General features: G+C 40.4%; 1 protein-coding gene and 1 pseudogene across 1 annotated transcript in view; one reads left to right on the top strand and one right to left on the bottom strand.

The window, feature by feature from the left end:
- FRYL (FRY like transcription coactivator) overlaps positions 1–21,506 on the bottom strand; it is a 211,089-nt gene that overhangs the window by 183,875 nt on the left and 5,708 nt on the right. The gene's annotated exons all lie outside the window — the stretch shown is intronic.
- Positions 611–739, top strand: LOC138375221 (U2 spliceosomal RNA; annotated as a pseudogene).

Raw genomic sequence — 21,506 nt, 5'->3', positions numbered from 1 at the left:
ATCCCAAGTCACTAGCCTATTTCCACCTAGTTTTCATCATAGACCTTATCACTATCTAACATATGCTTTTTTTTTTTATTGACTTACTTAATTCTCCCTAACTAGACCGTAAGCACCTACGGCCACTGTATCCTCTAACCAGCCCAGAGTCTGAGAGGTAGAGCACAGAGGGGCAGGCACAGGGAAGCACAAAACATGTCACGTTATAGGTGAATGTGTCACATGTGCAAGTTACACAGATTTTTTTTTTTTTTTAAAGTGGCCATCACTACACACTGGAAGAGTCACGTTTATACAACAACTGTGTCTATGATACACAAAGCTTAAACCCTGAACAGTTTATAACCCCTAGCTGTTCTGAGACTCTTGTCCCCAGATGTATGTTTCATAGATGCTCAGAAATTGGGAGGCTTTGTTACTGCCAAAGATGTATCTTTGATGTTTTTTATGTTTTGTTTTTTGGACTCAGGACTCAGGGACAGTGGAACACAGGGGCAGAGGATAAAGTTCCAATGGTTCGAGAAGGCTGGTCTCCAGGGAGCCCAAACCTACCATCACATCCTCCTCCACTATGAATTTCTGTTGTTTTTAATCACACTGTACCTGACAAATCGCTTCTCTGCCTTTTGGTTAAGATCAAGTGTAGTACCTGAGACTTTTCTATTAAGCATAAATTTACAAAGGGAAGGGATATACTAGATTGTGATAATATAGTCTACTTATACCTTAAGTAAATTCTCACTGTAATATTAATCATATCTACAGAAATATGGATTTCCTTCTTCTGCTTCAGATTAAAAGTAAATATTCCCACCATACTGTATTGCTAAATTTTCTCCCTTAAAAGTAAAATTTTCAATTACATTTCAAGAAATTAACAACTAAATACATACATACTACTTTCTCAAGCTAAATTTTTTCATAATTTAAATTATAGCAACTACCTCTACGATTGGACGAATTTAAAATGTTATGAAGAGAAATCGGGTTTTTTTAAAGGGCTTTCACTGAATAAATCCCCACTTGTAACAACAGCCTACATTTCCCCATTAACTTATTGTTTGCATAAAATAATTTCTTTTGGTGACACTATGAAAAGTGTTAGTCACAAAGGAGTACTGTGCTCACCAAATAATTTTATCTACACTGATGTAACAAGAAGTCAGTGGTTTCCTTTTCGTGGTGAACAATGGGCCTTGGAAAACACATTCCCTGTCGAATGTCTTTTACATTTTTTTTTATACACAGTTGGCTCGACTTCCTAATAATCACCATTTACCAGAAATGTGAAAGATAAAAATCTACCATGATACACAACAAGACTGAGCAAGCCAAAAGGAGAAAAATAAAAGACAATTGCAAGGCGTCCCTGAAGAGGGTGGAGTACAGGAAACTTCCAACTCGACACCAACCGCCTCCAAACTACTTTTGAAAAGTGAGAATAGCAGTTGCAAGGCGACAAAAATCTCACATCTTTTTTCCTCCCTTCCTACAGGGTCATGCCGTCAGCAAATTCAACGCACCACATGGATGCGTGAAGGGCCTCAAACTCAACTCTGCACACCGACTCTGTACACCCATCTCCAGCGCTGCATCTCGGCAAATAACACCATCATTCTTGTAGTGGCTGAGGCCAAACACCTGGCCATCGCATTTGTTTCCTTTCCTTCCCTCACACCCCCACATCTAATCCATCAACAAGCCCTGTCAACCCTGTTTTCCAAACACTGTCTGTCCTCATCTGACCCCTTCCCCCCTGGATCCGCTGCTGCCCCGCTAGGCTGAGCCGCCATGACCTCCGGCCCAAACACGGAGGGAGACTCTTCACAGGTATCCCTGCAGCTACTCATTCCCCAGCTCTCCACGTGGTCACCACAGTGATCTTCTAAAAACATACACGTATTCACTCCAGCCATGCTCAACATCCTCCACTAGTTTCACATCAAATGCAGGTCCATGAACTCCGACCGTTCCCTTCCCCTACTCTAGCCAGGCCAGTTTTCCTGCTATTCCTCAAACGCAAGAAGCTTGTTTCCACCTCAGGACCTGTGCACGTGCTAATCCCTCTGCCTGGGAGGCTCCCCTCACCGTGGTTTTCTCCCTCCCTCCATTCAGATCACTACAAATGCAACCGGAGAGGCCCTCCCGCCCACGCCCTACTTAAAATAACCAACACCCGTCACTCTCCAGCCAAACCAAATTTTTCATCATAGAGTTTATCATCCAATATTTGTTTTATGTTTGTCTACCCGACCAAAAAGCAAGCTCCAGGAGGGCAGAGACTGCCTTGTTGACATTTATCTCCTGGCTCACGGGCACTCAACAAACATTCGTTGATTAAACGAATGGTGCCCTTGATAATTAATGATAAGCATAAAGAAAATACAGACTTTCGAACATTTTATTCAATAAAATGAATATTAACAACTCCACAAACTTCCGTCTTACTGTCTTTAGAGGAGCTTAGAGCAGGGCAGAATGACAAAGGAAGGGGAACTTTCTGTGTTGCCTTCAACACATAAACCCAATGTATTTGCAAACCTTATCTTACATCCACGGTGAGATGTAACAGTGTCTCCAGAAAATAATAGGTTTTAAACCATTTCCTTCCTTTCTGTTGAATACCCAAATCAGCTTTTACGCAAATAAAAGGAGATGCAACGTTCAGATGAAAAACCTAACAACGCATATCTGACTTAGCTCCCGGTTCCAATATCCCCCAAGACCACTTCATCAAAATAGAAGAAAAAAATTCAAGCATCGTTAGAAATTAGAGAGGGATATCATCCCTCACCTGAAATTTTGAGTTTCCACAGAGATATTTTAAGGTAGGAATAAGGGGAAAGGAGAAGCAGCCTGCCCTGCGTCGGCCGTGCTCTGCTGTGCCCCGACAGCCCGACAGCCCACCCCACCAAGGGGAGGCCCACGAGAAAATGGTCCTCGCTCAGTCCCTCCCCCATCCAATTCCCCGAGCTGAACACCCAGGGCAATCTCCCACAGACTCCGCCTCGCCTTTGGGAGGAGAGAGAGAACACAATCTCACGCCAGGCAGGGTGACGCAGCCTGTGCCGTTCACCAACACCGCATAACCTGTACGGCCATATCCCCCTTTATCCAGGGTTTCGCTTTCCACAGTTTGGTACTGCTGTCCGAAGATACTAAATGGAAAATTCCAGAAATAAGCAATTAATAAGTTTTCAATTGTGTGCCATTCTGAGCAGCGCGATGAAATCTCGCATCATCCCGTTCCGTCCCCACCTGCCTGGGAGGTGACTAAGCCCTTTGTCCAGCCTCTCCACCCGTAGATGCTCTTAGTCTCCAGAAAGTGCAATCGTTAAAACTACAGACCATGCCGATTTGTACCGAAATTTCAATTTACCAAGAATGATTTTACTTGTCACACCTGAATAACGTGTATAAGCCTTTTACTGAATTTTTAATCCAGGTCTTATTTTCCTAAAAAAAAAGCCTGTTCATACCGAAAAAATAACAAATCCAAAATCAGAACTGTAACAATTACAGGCGTTAGAGCTCAAAAAGGCCTTAGAGATGACTTAGCTTTTTTTTCCCCCCCTCAAATTTTTTCCTTTCAAATATTAAGCTTCCACATAAGAACTCATTTCAAGAAAGGGAAGGAAGGAGAAGCTGCTCACGTCCAACCTTCTCACTTAACAGATGGGGAAACCTACGGCCCAGAGAGGTTTAGAGACTGGCCCACGGGTGAAGCTTCTCACTGGCAATGCCAAGACTAGAAAGGGATTCTCCTGTTCTCCAGTTAAATGTTCTTCCCACTTTTCTCCCTTTAAACATCTCAGTAAATACCTGTATGGTGGTTCATTTTACGGGTCCACTTGGCCAGGCCATGGCACCCAGATATTTGATCCAACATTACTCCATATGTTTTTGTGAAGATATATTTTTACATGAGATTAACATGTAAATCAGCAGACTGTGAAGAAAGCAGATTACCCTCCCAGATGTGGGTGAGCTTCATCCATTGAGTTGAAGGCCTGGACAGCAAAAGCCTGACCTTTCCAGAAGAAGGGGCAATTCTGCCAGCAGACTTAATTGCAACTCTTCCCTGGGTCTCCACCCCGCAGATTTTGGACTTGCCAAGCCTCCCAATCAAGTGAGCCAATTCTTTAGAGTAACCCTCTCTCTCCTCCTCCTCACCACCATATACACACACATACACACATTCTGTTGGTTCAGTTTACCTGGAGAACCCTAATATAACCTAGGTGAGGATCTAGAAGAATTTCTGCAGTTAAAAAGTCAATAACCGTATTTACTGAGAATTTTAAGAAAGCTACAGCTAGGCACAGCGGTGTGTGTCTGTAGGCCCAGCTACTCAGGAGGCTAAGAAGGATCATTTGAGCCCAGGAGTTCCTATCCAGCCTGAGCAACACAGCAAGACCCCATCTCAAAAACAACAACAAAAAAAGAATGTTTAAGAAAGTAAACACATCTATAGCAATAGAATATTATAAATTAGTGGGAGGGGAGTGACTGCCAACGGGTACCAAACTTCTTTTTGGGGTTCTAAAATTAGACAGTGGTGATAGTTACATAACTCTGCAAATATACTAAAATCCACTGGATTGTACACTTTAAAAGAGTGAAGTTTATGGTATGTGAATTATATCTCAGGAAGGAAGGGAAGGAGGGAGGAGAGAAAGCAAGCCAGCCTATGAAACTAAGAAGTATCATAAATGACAGGGGACAATGTCAACAACTTCGTAAGTTAATTAACATTCATTTGTTCAAAGTCACTGACTTACACAGGGAACCTCAAACAATCTTAGAGAATGGAATAGCAGAGAAAGCCAACAAATTAGCTGCATAGGCTTGATTTTTTTTTTTAAAAAAACAATCAAAAGCAGCAGCTAAATAAAAGCTTTGACATCTGAGAGATCAATAAACTGCATTAAGGGAAATGTCTCACTCAACAGTAACACGTGAAACCAAAACTGGAGGACTGAAATCTTTCACTTAGGATAACTGTTTTGAAAATCTTTCTCTCCTACACTTGGTCTAATCACAGGGCTCACTTCAAACAGCAGAAGGTTTCCATTGTATTTACCACATTTGCACTACTTGCAAAAGATTAAAATAAATTTATTGTGAAATCCTCAGTATCTCCCACCCATGATATAGTATGACATGAAATGCATTCAATGTGAAAGATTTTTTTTTTTTTTTAACAAAGAATACTTTACAAATAGGGCTTCTGTATACATAGAGAAAGGCAAGGAGTAGCAGAAGGCACAGTCAATTTTAAGTACGGTGGGAAACGCAGTGTAGCTGGAACAAAATGTGCGTTTGCGGGGAGTGGCAAGAAATAAGGTCAGAAAGCGAGACTAGAACCAAATCACAAATGAAATGAGAATACACATTTCAGGGAGTTTAGACAGATAGTCCAAGAGGGCTTTTAACGAGGGAAGCAAGATCATCGAATTGAGCTTTAGGAAGATGTACTGAGGTGGCAGAAGCTAGAGGAAGCGGTAATCTAGGTGAGAAATTATAAAAGCCTGTCCTCAGACAGTGACTATAAAACTAGAAAGGAAGGAAAACAGATTAAGAGACACCTGGATGATGACTAAAAGACGTCTGGTGCAGGGCAGGCACTCACTATCTTGGAGCAGATAGAAAAATAATGGTGGTTAAAGAGAGAGATGACTCAAGGATTTCTGCGAGTCTTGAACTAAGTACAGTATCAGAAAGAAAATCTGGAACTATTGATAAGATTTATGTTCATTAAAAATTGTTGAGGAATGCTCCAAATCGGTCAAGTGTGCCAGGATGTGAAGAGCAAAGGCACGGACATTTGTGTTTCCATGACGGGTCACTGTGGTTAGGAGCTGGCACAGCCCTCTTCTCTGACAATGACCAGGCGCTCTCCCCACCAACCGCTCTGACTTTGACAGGTAACAGGGAAGAGCCACGCAGCCTGCAAACCCTCTGAAACTCTTCCTGCCACAAGCTGGATGTAGTCCAGCCCCTAACCTGGGCAGTCCGTGTGACTGTCTCCGCAGACAGAGCCCAGCGGACGCGATGCCAACCGCAAAGGCCACACAGCGAGGGCTGTGTGCAGACATGCAGCTGCCAGGAGTCCAGCTACGCCGAGGCCACCACGTGGAGAGAACGCACGAAGGGGACACTTAGGGAGAGTAGCCCCGGCTGTTTGGCTCTTCTCAGGCCAGCTGCCAGGCCGTGAGTTAAGACCCCAGCTCAAGCCACTGGCAGACTGCTACTTCCAGAGAGAACACACATGAGGAAAGCCTGGCTAAGCCCAGGCAACTCCCATATTTACAAGCAAAATAAATGGTTGTTTTTGTTGAAAACCATTGTTTTCGGGTGGTTTTTCACACAGCAATACTGCCACCAAGGACACGCCAACTATTGGAAAAAGAAAAAAGTCCTTCCCTGCTCCTGCAAAGGGGTAGGGGACTAGGGAGAGGAGACGGGTCCACGACAGAGGGAGACAGGAGGGGAAGCCGATTTTCCTCCCCCCCAAAAAATAATTCTAGGCGAGAGGTAACAACGTTCTTACATTTGTAAGTCTTCTGCGTAGGACTTAAAAACTAACTAAAACCTCACAAGGCAGTAATTGTTGGAGGTCATTTTAAAGTGGCTGATGAAAAAAAAAAAAAAAAAAGAACAAAAAACCTCATTTCTCAAACACTATTTCCCAGGAAATGGAAAAAAAACTTCCAGACGACCCTCACTCTTAAAATATTTTTCTCACAGAAAGCAAAATTTGTACTGCTGTAAACAAGATGCCAGATGTAAGGAAGGTGGACATGATAGAATGTTACATTAAAACTTATTTTATTCAAGTTTATTAATGTTTTGTTCAGATTAAAAACAATGCATGTGCGTGCTGAGAAATGGGGATAAAAAAATAAATGAAATAAGAACAATATATGGATTCATAATCATTTTCTTGAGGCTTGGCAATGTGGACTTTACCAAAGATCATCTCACTAACTTGAAAAAGAAAACGATGAAGAAACATGATGAATTCAATTCATAAAAGTCTTGAAGAATTCTGATGGGTTTTTGACCAAAAAAAAAAAAAAAAAAAACCCCTGCCTCATCTGGCTCTAATTCCAATTGTTTCCACATATTTTTACAAGTCCTGTTTTCAGCTTTAGTTGCCATTAAAACAAAAGGGGAACATTGTTCAGAAATAAAAAATAACATGTATTGCTATATCAAAGACAATGCCAGTCCCAATTTAAACCAGTCTTCCCATTAAAATTTACTTATAAATCCCATGTTTATAAAAAGGGGGATGACGACAATGAAATCCCTATTTCAAAAGGGATTCATAAAGATTAAATGAATATATTTTAAAATGCTCAGCACACAGTAAGCCCTCTGTAAGGGGGGTGCTCATTTAATTAAAAATATTAAGCATCAAGTTGTGCTGATACCCATTCCCCCTCCTTTACTAGCACTCCCAAGCTTCGGCCATAGACATGGCTGCCTGCCTAAAAATTCTATTTCCCAGCTCTCCTTGCAATTGGTTGTGGCGATATAACAAAGTTCCGGCCAAGGGAACGTGACAAGTGAGGTTTGCCAGGCAGGAAGGAGAGCATGTGTGCCCTCCTGGCCAGGATCTCTTTCCTCCTTCCTCCTGGCTGAACGCGAGAACTGCCAAGACACGGAAGACACCTGTCGACTGCATCAATCATCCCTCCAGTCCTGGCCTGCTCACCTCCACCCTGCTACAGCTGGGACGGAGATGCGCGTCTTGTTCAAGACTCATTACATACATAAAAAATACTAAGCATCAATTATGTGTCAGGCACTGCCCTGGGCAGGTGAGATAATAGCAATGAACAAACAGATGAAGAATTCTGCCCCCACGCAGCTTACATGCTAATGGTGGGAGACAATAAACAAGACATCATAATAAGTAGACTGTAGAGTACAAGAAGGTGAGAGAAGCTATCAAAAGTTGAAAGTTGAGCCAGGTGTGGTGCTGCGTGCCTGCAGCCGCACCTACTCCGGAGGCTGAGGTGAGAGAATCACTTGAGCCCAGGAGTTCGAGTCCAGCCTGGGCAATAGGGCAAGACCCCATCTCTGAGAAATACTAACTTTTTTTTAATTTTAAAAATGAAAAAACTTTAAATTTAAAAGTAGAAAAGAATCATAAAGTGATAAGTGCCAGGGGTTGCAATTTTTAAACTGTCAGAATACATTGCCTTGAAAAGGTGACGTTTGAGCAAAGATTGGAAGAAAGACAGTCAGCCAGGTAGATACCCACCTGAAGCTAAGAATGTTCCAGCCATGGGGAAGAGCCAACAGAGGCCCGAGGTGAAAACACAGCTGGCGCATTAGAACAGCTGAGCGAGGAAATGGTAGGGAAAAAGGCCAGAGAAGCACAGAAGCAGGGAGACCTCTAGGTAGGAGGCTATTTGTCACGGAAGTGTTAGTAAAACTCTTGTCTTTCAGCCTGAGAAATGGCTCTTGGATTCAGTTAACTTAGCTCTGTTCCCCAGGAAACCACACAGGCAGAATGTCAGCTGTGTTACCAGGCAACGCTGCTTATGGTAAAAATGACCCGCTGGTAAACTGCAAAGGGCGGGAGGAAGTACAGATACCTGGTGAGTGGCCAGATCCTTAGGCTGCTGTTAGTGTCATGACTCCTGTAGCTGGGCAGGTACCTCGTAGGGAGCCGGGAAGCCTTGCTCACGGGTTGCCACACAAGATGAAGGCGCGTGGAACACGGGGCTGCTAAGCCACCTTGGCTATATACCCACCCACGTGAGCCTCATGACTCACACCTGAACTTCACCTGCACACGGGGAGAGACATAGAGAACACCTGGACTGCTACAAGCACCTGCTCTAAAGAGAACACCTGGAGCTTCTCTGCTGGTAAGCTGTTTGCTGTCCCATACCCCCTCCAAATGCATCTGACATCAAACGTGGCTTATGGCAATCCGTGAGTCTGTCTAGTTAAGCCCTAAGAAAACTCCCTGGGTAGGCACTGCTCTATTGCGGCAACCCAGGCAAGCAATGGTGGGAGTGGCTCGGACCAGGATGGCAGCAGTGGAAATAGTAAAAAGTAGTAAGACTGTAAATATAATTTAAAAGAGGAGCCTACAGGCTCTTCTAACAAACAGAATGTGGAATGTGAGAGAAAGAAAATTTAGGGATAACTGAAAGATTTTTGGCCCAAGCAACTAAAAGGATGACGTGGAAAATCGTGGGGAGGGGAAGCTGGAGATCAGAAGTTCACGTTTTGACCATGTTGAGTTGAAGGTCATTCATCATTTCACTTTTTCCTCTCTGACCCAAGAGGGCTGCAGCAGCTCCAAGTATCAAGAGCTGACGTGACCACATCCAGGAGGGTACCTTAATAAATTCAAGCACACCAGACTCCCAGCACACTTCCTTTATGCTCCTCCGTGCCTAAACCAATCATTGGCGAGGGGAACGGAGCTCACAGGACCGACTAATTTAGGCTGAGCAACATCCACAACTGCCCCTTTGGGTGGAGGAGGAGTCTGTGAAGCACATAAGCACTAAATACCTCAACAAGATTGAGCTTTATTAGTGAGGAAAAAGGAACGACTACCAGGTGCAGCACCTGTCCCAGAGACCCAGGGCACCAGACGGACAATCCACAGAGACGTTAAAATCATGCAGAATAAAGGATCAGTAATAAAGTGGGGTACAAAAAGGTACAAAAAGACAGGAAGTCAGATAAGGAATGAATGAAAGGAAATGACCAACCCTCGGTCCTATGAAGACAAGCTATCAAGACAAATTCTATGAGCTTTCACAACCCCCAAGAGAAGATTCTGAATGGTCTGAGAGGGAAAAAAAACAAAAATCTGAAATCAGAAACTCTCAATTATAGAAGACAGAGAAGTGTCCCAAATTTCCAAAGTGACATGACTTTGACCTAGACTTTTATATCCAAATAACTCATTAGGTGAGAAGGCTGAACAAAGACGTTTCCAGATACAGAAGGACATTATTGAGAGTGTCTTTTAGCAAAACAAGGGTGTCAAAAATAAAGTTTCACATGAGACACACAAGAAACAGTGGAAATGATCCAAAAGTAAAATGAAAAAGAAGCCCCAGGATGGCAGCTGTGAAGCAGGAATAGACAATAATTCATCCTATTAAAACGGAAAATTACTGAACTCCATGAAAGGAAGAATGGAATGGATTCTGTTCAAAAGACAAAAGAATAATTAAGAAGCTGGCCTAATGACAAGAATGCATATGTTTCTTTTCTTGATTTTTTTTTTTTTAAAAAAAAGAGCCCAGCTACTTGGGACGCTAAGGTGGAAGGACGGCTTGAGCCCAAGAGTTGGAGACCAGCCTGGGCAACACAGAAATAGCCCACTTCAATCAATCAAGCAAACAAGCAATCAATGGAAAATAAAATAAATAACAAATGAAAACTAAAACAAAAAGATATGCAATAGAAAATTCCAGCAGAATATTGCCTGCTGGTTGTCTATCCACAGCCTTTTTCCATTATTCCTTGCTAAAAGAACTCCAAAGAATTTTTTTTTTCTTCTTCGGTATCAGGTGAGAAGCACATGATTAGGAAAGGCGGCCCTTCCCCCAGACCCATGGGATGAATCACTGCAGGACTGAAGTGACCCCGCAAATCCCAGGCTCCTTTGCCAGGGATTGGTTCAGACCAATGAGACAGACAGAAATGCCATCTGGGGAGCTTCTTGAAAGATTTTCCTCGGTGATAAAAAGAGAGATCTGATGAGAGGCGGGGTAGGGATTTGCTACAAAGGACATTATTGGGCAATCGGGACATGTGAATATGGACTGTACATTGGATTACAGTATTCTGCTGCAGTGGACTTGGAGACGCACCGAGCACATCCAAGACTCACTACCAGATGTGAGGAGCGAGGGGAACTGAGCCTCGAGCTGTTGGCTCACAGTTGGCTTAGGTTTTCAAGGAAGAGTGGCTCTGGACAGCCCCCATCTCGTGACTGAGAAAGGCCAATTTCCACCCCACATGGAGCTCCTCTAACGGAACCAGCGTGACTCCAGATCTGCCCCCGGCGCTGGCAGACCGCGTGTCATCAGGATCCGACAGCTGCGCCTGTCCAGTCCTGCTCCCTCCTTTGGCTTCTGTGCGATCCTAATTCCGTCTGGGCGTCTGCTTCCCAGGGGAATGCAGCCTTCAGCAAATTAACAGTGTTCAATGTCCCGAACTCAATCGCTGTTTCATGATCACACTGAGGAAGTCCTTTTCTTCAGGGATAATGTGGTGAAGTATTTAAGGGTAAAGAGTCATATTATCTGCAACTTTCAAAACATTCACCAAAATTAAAACAACTCTAGATCTACATCTAAAAACCTATATATTAACAACCTAGATCTATATCTACAGACCTATATGTTAAAAAACAAAAAAGGAAAAAGCAAATGTGCCAAAATGTTTATAACTGACAGAAACAGATAAAAGCTAGACAAGCATTCACATTACTATTCTCTCAACTTTTTTGTGAGTTTTAAAGTTTTTCAAAAATACGTTTACAAACGGAAGATCCAGAAGATCTTCTCCCCTTCTTCCTACCTTTGCACATAAGTGAGAAAAACGTACTTGGCGCTACAGCAGCCACTGGCAATAAGAGAGAGGTCAGGGAAATCAGATGTCACCTGTAGTTGGATATTCTGGTAAATGCGGCCAAAAACAACCAAACTGACACACCGGGGGTCAAAAAAACTATTCAAGGAAGTCAAGGTTCAAGTGTAAAAATATATACATGACATGATTTTGAACAACTGATGGATTGCAGGGAAAGAGAATGCATGGGGTTTGACACTGGGGACATCTGCCTCCTATTGGCATGGGGTCATCACACTGGACAAATAGAGAAGGAAGTGTAACCAAGTCACCACTCAGCTCTGCAGTGAATATGTGCATGAAGATCAACATAAAAACAAGGCACCAAAGACTTCATTAAAATTACAGAATGAATGTTTACAGTATTAACAATATACTGAACAAGCTGACAGGCTGGGGGCAGCAAGAGAAAAGGATTTCAATTTCAAAGCCCAACGTAAGACTAGAAATCTCCTCTGAACATATTCCATTTGACTTTTTTTTTTTTTTTTTGAGACAGAGTCTCACTCTGTTGCCCGGGCTAGAGTGCAGTGGCGTCATCATAGCTCACAGCAACCTCAAACTCCTGGGCTCAAGCGATCCTCCTCCCTCAGCCTCCCGAGTAGCTGGGACTACAGGTGTGCACCATCCCCGGCTAAGTTTTCTAATTTTCGTAGAGATGGGTCTCTCTTGCTTAGGCTGGTCTCAAACTCCTAATCTCAAGCGATCCTCCAGCCTCATGCCTTGGCCTCCCAGGGTGCTAGGACTACAGGCATGAATGAACAACCACACTCAGCCAGCCCATTTGATTCATTTTTAACAACTTTTATTGAGATATAATTCACATACCATAAGATTCACAATTTATTCTTCACTTTAATCAGGTTATTTATCTTTTTATTATTGAGTTGTAAGAGTTCTCTGTATAGTCTAGATACAAGTCCCTTATTAGATATGACTTGCAAATATTTTCTCCCATTGGTAGGCTTTTTCACTTTCTTGGTAGTGTCCTTGAAAGCACTAAAGCTCTTAATTTTGATGAAATCCAATTTATATATATAATTGTGCACTGATTTGGCTTTTCGTGTCTTGTTTAAGAAAGCTTCGACTAACCTAAGGTCACTAAGATTTACTCATTTTCTTTTAAGAATCTTATAACCGTAGCTTTTACATTTAGGTCTACAATCCATTTCTAGTTACTTGTTGTGTACGGAGTGAGGAAGCAATTGAAATGCATTCTTTTGCATGTGGCAATCCAGTTGTCTCCGCACCATTTGTTGAAACACTGTTCTTTCCTCCATGGAATTGTCTTGTTAGGCAAACCCGTGTGGCGGGGGGGTTGAATCAAGAGACCATAAATGTAAGGATTTATTTCTAGACTTTTAATAATATTTAATTGATCTATATATACTTTTTTTTAATTAAGGTAAAATCTACATAACAAAATTAACCATTTTACGCTGTGCGATTCAGTGGCATTTGGTATGCGCACTACGTTTTGCAACCAACACCTCTATGTAGTTCCGAAATATTTTCATCACCCCAAAAGGAAACTCTGTATCTAGATTAAACAGTCATCGTTCCCCATGTTTCGGGCAACCCCTAATTTAATTTGTGAATTAAGCTGTTCTGGATATTTTATATCAATGGAATCATACAATATGTGATTTTTGGCTAAGCACAGTAGCTCACGCCTATAACCCTAGCACTCTGGGAGGCTGAGGCGGGAGGATTGCTTGAGGCCAGGAGTTCAAGACCAGCCTGACCAACACAGTGGGTGAGACCCCATCTCTACAAAAAAATTTAAAAATTAAAAAAAATTAGCCAGATGTGGTGGCATGCCCGTAGTGCCAGCTACCTGGGAGGCTAAGACAAGGGGACCACTTGAGCCCAGGAGCTTGTGGTTACAGTGAGCTATGATGACACTACTGTACTCCAGCCCTGGGTCACAGGGTAAGGCCCTGTCTGGAAGAAATAAAAAAGATTTTTTGAAAGGTTCATGGACTTTATATTAATAGCATATGTCAGTACTTCATTTTTATGGCTGAATAATATTCCATAGTATGGATATACTTTGTTTGGTTATCCATTCATCAAATGGACATTTGGGTTGTTTCTACATTTTGGCTAATGTAAATAATGCTGCTATAAACATTCAGGTAACAAGTATTTGTTTGAGTACCTGTGTTCAATTCTCAAGGTATATACCTACAAGTGGACTATCTATGTCATATAATCATTCCACGTTTAACTGTTTGAGGAACCATCAAACTTTTTCACAGCAGACATACCATTCTCCATACCCACAAGCAATGTAAAGGGTTCCAATTTCTCCTCACTGACACTTGCTATTTTTTGTTTTCTGACTCACGTTCAAATGTTACAATCAGAACTCGACACAAGACTCCAGGTGTAGTATTGTGTACGGTACAAAATAATGTTAAGACTAACATCCCCTCTTTTCTGAATCTTCTTCTCCTATTAGTCCAGACTATGATTCTATGAAGGCTTTTAGTAGTCACATGACATTTTATATTGAGTTTATTACAGTAATTAAAATACCAAAATTGTTTGTATTCAACCTCTCCCTCACCCCATAATTGTGCAGCTGGTTTTGGAACCCATGTATGGAACTTTGTATCAATTATCACATTAGCCTTGATCTACCATTTCAGTTATTTTCAATATTAACCCCCCAAAATCCATTTCATCAAAATATCAAAAATTGCTAAACATGGCCTCAATATTTTCATTGACATTACAAAAAATGGATAGTGAATTTCAGCATGCCACTAGAAATTTCTTTCTAGTTGTCACCAATTCATTAACTTGTAGAGGTATTAGTCAACCAATCACATTCCCACCTAACTGTGTGATCATCCAGCCAACATCATCCAGCTAACATTATCCCCCTTGTCAACAGAGAGAAACAATGTAAAACCTCTGGCTGAAATCTAGTTATACTGTATCTTCTACATTTTCCTGACCCACAGTCTAATAATCCTCTCTAAAAAGAAGTAAGATTAGTCTAATGTAATTGTCTTTACTGAGCCCATGTAATACTTCCCTTTAAAAATGTAATCACAGTCAATGTTTTTAGCACATAATACATAATGACCATAGATTAAATCACACCGGGTTTCAAAACATATTTGGAGATTTTTATACCAACATTAAAATGTAACACAATAAAAAAACAATATGTATCATCACAGTACAATGCATTACTCACGTGCTTGTGGTGATGCTGGCGTACGAACCTCTGTGCTGCGTTTCCTAGAAAAGTGGACAGGCCTTCACATTCACTCACCACTCACTCACTGACAGAGAATTAAGGTATCATGCATCCTACTTGAGATTATCAAGACAACTGTGTCAATTTGCTGCAATCTAAATTCATAATTTTTGTTAATTCTACAAGTCTTTTTTCAACCATAAAAAGTTCAATAGGAAAAAATACTTTCCCCCATTTATTTCCAAAAATACAACATAACTGGTAAACTTTTGAGTTTCTAAGAATATAGTTTATTTTATTAAAATCAGTCCTCTACCTTCTTTACGAGCACATTCCTAGCTCAGATATCTTTTACAAAGCCTTCAGATTGCTCCAGTCTAAAATGACCTGTCTTTACTTTTACCTTTCCCCAAGACAGGAATAAAAGGGGTCAGATGATGATAGCTGTGTCCTTAACCTCTAGGTTCCAGGAACCAGTGACATCTGAGGACATGGTCGTGTACTTTAATAGGAGGAATGGGTCAGCCTGACACCTGCTCAGAGGGCCTTGTGCAGGGACGTGATGCCAGAGAGCCATGCGGCCCTCGCCTTCCTAGCCTCACTCACTTCCAGCCAGCTTTGCTCCCTCCGCTGCAGCAAGGCAGGGAGCCCTAGTTCACCAGCCACGGGAGCCCTAAGCGGGAGGGCAGGAAACCAGGCCTCACAGGCTCTCAAAACCAAGATTTACCCTACTTAGCTAAAATCACATGCAATGAAATTTAAAATTCCTCAAAATCATCAGTGCTGAGAAGACAGGACAAAGGCTTAATTCTTTACCTTTAAATACCAGTTTTCAAAGTAAGGAGTAGATTTAAGATCTACCTTAAATGATGTCAAATGAGCATTTTCTTTTTCTGTAGACTCATGGATTTCCATAGATTTAATGTTTCTCAATACATTAAAATTATTTATTTTGATATAAAAAACAGATGAATGGATAAAGAAATCATGGTGCACACACACACACACATACACACACACACAAGAATATTATTCAGCCTTAAAAAAGAAGGACATCCTGCCATTTGCAACAATGTCAATGAACCTGGAGGACGTTATGCTAAGTGAAATACACCAGACATAGAAAGACAGATACGGCACAGCCAGAACTCATAGTAACAGACAGTAGAACTGGGGTTGCCAAGGGTTGGGAGGTGGGAGAAAAGGGGAAATAAAGGTGAAAGAATACAAACTTTCAATTATGAGTATGTTCTGGAAAACCAATATACAGCATGGAGACCATAGTTAATAAAAACGTATTGTATACTTGACATTTTCTAAGAGAATAGATCTCAATTACAGTAGTGCCCCCTCATCCTCACGGGATATATTCCAAGACCCCCACCGGGTGCCTGAAACTGTAGACAGCATCAAACCCCATATATGCTGTGATACTATGCTGTGTTTTTTCCTGTACACACATACCTACAATAAAGTTTAATTTATAAATCAGGCACAGTAAGAGATTAACAATAACAACTAAGAATAAAATAGAACAATTATAATATACATAACAGTAAGTTATATGAATGTTTATTTCTGGAATTTTCCATTTAATATTTTGAGACGGAGGTTGATTGCGGGTAAACTGAAACCACAGAGAGCAAAAACCATCCCTCAGCTGGAACTACTGTATTCTCACCACAGCAAAAAAAAAAAAAAAAGTATGGGAAATGATGGATGTGTTAATTAGTTTGTGGTGATCATTTCACGATGTGTACATACATCAAATCATCATGTTGTACACCTTAAAGACACAATTTTTGTCAGTCAATTCAACAAAGCAGGAAAAAGTAAAATAAAATTTCCATGTTATCGATATTTGATATGTGAGACTGACACATCGGTCCTAGCATCAGGCTGCTGATGCCAGTGATGTCTGGTGGCATTTATGTGACATACGCTGGGTACCACAGACTGCCTTACTCAACCTCCATTCCGTGAGATTGGAAATCTAAAACTACATTTCCAAGACTTCTTGCAGCTTGGGAACTGCATATTAATTAGATATCACAAACTAAAGGTATTCGTGGGCAATTTGAAAGGTACCTTTTTAATTGTTGCGGGGTGGTTAGGCCGATACAGCAGCTGAAGCTTGTAATCCTAGCACTCTGGGAGGATCTCTTAAGGACGGAGTCTGAGACCAGCCTGAGCAGGAGCAAGACCTGGTCTCTACTAAAAATAGAAAAACTTAGCTGGGTGTGGTGGTGCACGTCTGTAGTCCCAGCTACTCGGGAGGCCGAGGCAGGAGGATCGCTTGAGCCCAGGAGTTTGAGGTTGCTGTGAGCTAGGCTGACGCCACAGCACTCACTCTAGCCCTGGCAACAGAGCAAGACTCTGTCTCAAAAATAAATAAATAAATAAATAAAAATAAAACCACCATTAGATATTACTGCACAACTATCTGAACAGTGAAAATATAAAGTAATGATAATAGAAAATGTTGAAGAGGAAGGATGTGGAGAAACTTTCATATGGATGAAATGGAACCTTCATACACTGCAGTTGAAAGTATACAGCCACTGTGGAAAATAACCTGACAGTTTCTTATAAAACTAAACATACACTTACAATGTTACCTAGAAATTACATGCTTGCTCATTTATCCCAGAGAAATGAAAACTTACGTTCACACAAAAACTTTACATAAATGTTCACAGCAGCTTTATAGGTAGCAGCCAAAAACTGGAAACACGTTAGTTCTTCAACAGGTGAATAGTTAAAACTGTGTACTTTGCTACATCCATACAATGAATGCTATTCAGCAATAAAAAGAAATGAACTACTGATGCATCTGACAACTTGGATGGTTCCCTAGGGCACTACACTGAGTGAAAAAAGTCAATCTCAAAAGGTTACACACAGTAGGATTGCATTTATGTAGCATTCTCAAAATGACAGAGTAAAAACATGGAGAACAAATTAGTGGCTGCAAGCAAATAGGAATGAAGAAGGGCGGGGAGAAGAGTGAAGCTTGACTTGCATGAGGGAGTTTCTTAGCAGTGGTGGAACCGTTCCGTATCTTGATTGTAGTGGTGGTGGTTACACAAATCTACACATGAAATTTTATCAAACTGCACAGAGCTGTACACACACCTACAAATAACTGAGCACATTAAACACTATGAAATCTGAATACAGCCAATTAACAATATTGTACCAATGTTCATTTCCTGGTTTAATCTTATTAATATATTACATTATATAAGATGTTACAACTAGAGGAAGCTGAATGAAGGTGACACCGGACTCCCCATATATTCTAGCAACTTCCAGTGAGTCTATAATTATTTCAATTACATTTCCCTTATTTTACAAATTACTAATATTTTAAGTAGGTCAAAAACATGCAAATCATACATTTTAAATTGTTCTAAAATATTTTCCATATTTATCACACTCTTTTTTTGTTAATGTCTTATGTATACAATCCATAGTATATAGTCTACAATAAATACACATATACATTTTAGGGATGAAGACTCAATTTTTTACACTGCTGGGATGTGAGATAAAATTTTTACAGACCTCTGTTATACAGGCAACAAAATTCCAAGACATACTATCCATCCCATTTTACTTGGGGAAGCAATATATGTTAGAACAGGAAAAATACTAGACTGAAAATCAAAAGAACAATTCTAAACAAGTCACAATCTCATTCTCATTATAAAATGTAGGAGTTGAACTATGTCATTCCTAAGGACATTCTAGCTCTAAAAACATTGACTCCATGAATTCTATGACAGGAAAAAGTGAAACAATAAAAATTTATAACTAAAACTCTAACCAATATTTATTGAAAGTATACTAAGGATTCAGCATTATCAGGAGTATTAAATACAAGACATGGTCTAACTTCTAACAACACAAACATAGAAAAAGGCATCTACAAACGTAATTTTATCTCAAAGAAAACAGATTGCCATCAGATCCAGTTTAAATAAAAATATTTAGATAACAGGCACATGTAGCTATTTTACATGCAATCTCATAGTTCTTTAGGGCCTTTAATTTCTGCTCTTTGAATTATATTAGGTTCTGTATTATAACAAACAATACGCCAGTACATACAAGTACCCTGGTGTACATGCTTAGGGTTTGTGATGGTTCTTGCAAGAATTAGAATATCAAATCATTCCAAAAGGAAGAACTGTTACTCTCCACCCACTTGAGTTATACTTAATAAGACAGACTTTTTAGAGGTTCATTATTGAGAGAAAGTTAAACATCCACAGGTAGTTTATACCACCCTGTTAAACCAACCTCTGCTATCCAGAAGCATCACCTGTCTGAAACAGAGTCAAAACAGGAACGAGCAAGAGTCCTCTAGGCAGTAAAAACCAATATAACAAGGTCCTAGCGCTAAAGCTCCATGCACGGGAAGTCCTTTGGTTCCTCACCCAGAATGTTCTGTCATTCTTATCCGCCACCATTCAGCAAGTATAGTTATGTGTTCTGTTCTCACGGCACACTGAAAACATCAAATTATAAAGAGAAGGAGACTACTACAAGGCAGGTGTAATGAGAGCAAACAAAGAGATAACAGCTAACAGTAAAGCAATAACCAATCAGACATGACTTAGAAAGGAATGGTTTTACCAACAAACAAAATATGTTGGTCTGTACATTGCTGGCTGAGGACACTAATAGTTCAAGTTTCTTTTGCAAACAAATTATTGTGAGTTCATTGACAACCCAGATGCATAAATGGAACCACCAAACTAACATTTTTTTACCAACATTAGACAGCGTAATCCGTCTTAAGTTTTAAAATGGAGAAACAAAACTACAAATTGTACTTAGATTCTCTTTCCAGCATTCTTTAGTATTGAATTAAATTAAATCACATCTGAAGATTACTATGAAATAAAGAAGCAAACCACAAAACAAAACAAGGAATCCTAAGACGTTGAAATATTATGTTGAAATCCATTCAGGCAACAAAGAACATGTGAATATTTTATGACCTAAGAAATGAGGCTGCGTTGTGGTAAGTGAGCAAACTAATGTTCCTTTCTCATCAACTTTCAGATGCCCATAAAAACAAAAACAAACAAAAGAAACCACTATAACCTCTCCGAAGTATGGATGCTCTGAAATAGAGAAGTGTCTTGAAGTTGCTGCCATCAAACAGCAAGATATAGTCGGTGAAACCCTTCTGTTGACACCTCCTGGAGAGATCAAGAAAGCAACAGTGTCAAAGTGTCTTAGATGTGACCAAAGGTGGTCATTCCAGTCAGGTTGTGATGCACATTGATAGTCCCAGCTACACAAGAGGCTGAGGCAGAGGATGGCTTGAGCCCAGATCATTGGAGGCCAGCCTGGGCAACATAAGTGAGACCTTGTCTCTGAAGAAAAAAGTTCTCAAAAAAAAAAAAAAAAAATCTGTTTTTAATGGTCATTCCAAATAATCTTAAAAAGACAAATAAATAATCACAAGCCTGTAAAACTACAACCAGTGGAGACGAACAGAGAAAATGCTCAAAATATAAACTGCATCTTTCTACCTTAAAAAACAATACATATAAATTACTCATCAGATTACTTAGTAAGCAGTCAATACATTTAGCTATTAGTATTGTAAGGTGGAAAATAAGGACTAGTAGAGCTGATAAAAATATCTATGCTCATAGTAGTCAGGTGATCAATAAGCACTTATTAAGGGCCTACCAGGTCACTAGCAATGTGCATTAGCCATACAAGTTCATCACAATCAACCAATGAAGCACGATTTTTGATCAAATAAATATAACATTTTGAACTAATAATGGGCAAACATCACACTGCATTCAGCAATGATTAAAACTTACTAACTATTTCTTTTAAAGTACTGCTCCCTTTAAGTCCAGTCTACAGAACTAGAAACATAAATTATTTACTTTAAGCGTCACCAAATGATTAAATGAATATAAAAAAGTGTTACCAAAATGGGCCTAATGATTTTCATATGGGGAAAAAAAAATCTCTTTGCCCATTGTTCTCCAGGTTTAGGTAGAATATGGATTTAGATAAATTTCCTCTAAAAAAAAAATCTTTCTAAATGTGGAGCTACACACATCACGAAAGGACCTGCTTGGATCTACTCACAGGATTTATACACATGGAGAGAGACCAAGCTACGCAGGAATGCACATTTATTAAAATGCTATTTTCCACTTACATGAAAGGTCCAGACTAGGTAAACGTACAAAGACAGAATGTAGATCAGTGATTGCCTGGAGCTGGGGATGGGGTGGGGACGGGGTGAGGAAGAAGCCCTGAAATTGATTGTGGTAATGGAATATACTGAAAACCACTGAATTGTACATTTTAAATAGAGAGATTGTATGGTATGTAAATTGTATTTCAATAAAGCTGTTATTTAAAAAATTCAGCTCTTCACAAAACTCGACAAAGCAAAATTGCTGCATTACAGCCAAATTCCATAGGACCTACCCTCTGTCAGATATTTTTCCTGGCCTGGTTGACCCCATCACTGACAGACAGTCCTACATGGTCCCATGGTCCCTTGCATGTGTTTTGTTTGTTTTTTTGTTTGTTTTGTTTTGTTGTGTGTTTCTTTGGAGACAGGATCTTGCTCTATTGCCCAGGCTAGAGTACAGTGGCACAGTCATAGCTCACGGTA

The sequence above is a fragment of the Eulemur rufifrons genome, chromosome 24 (assembly GCF_041146395.1).
Source record: "Eulemur rufifrons isolate Redbay chromosome 24, OSU_ERuf_1, whole genome shotgun sequence".
In the NCBI taxonomy this organism is placed as follows: Eukaryota; Metazoa; Chordata; class Mammalia; order Primates; family Lemuridae; genus Eulemur; species Eulemur rufifrons.
Note: the sequence above shows the minus strand (reverse complement) of the source record. Positions and strands in the feature narration are given on the sequence as shown.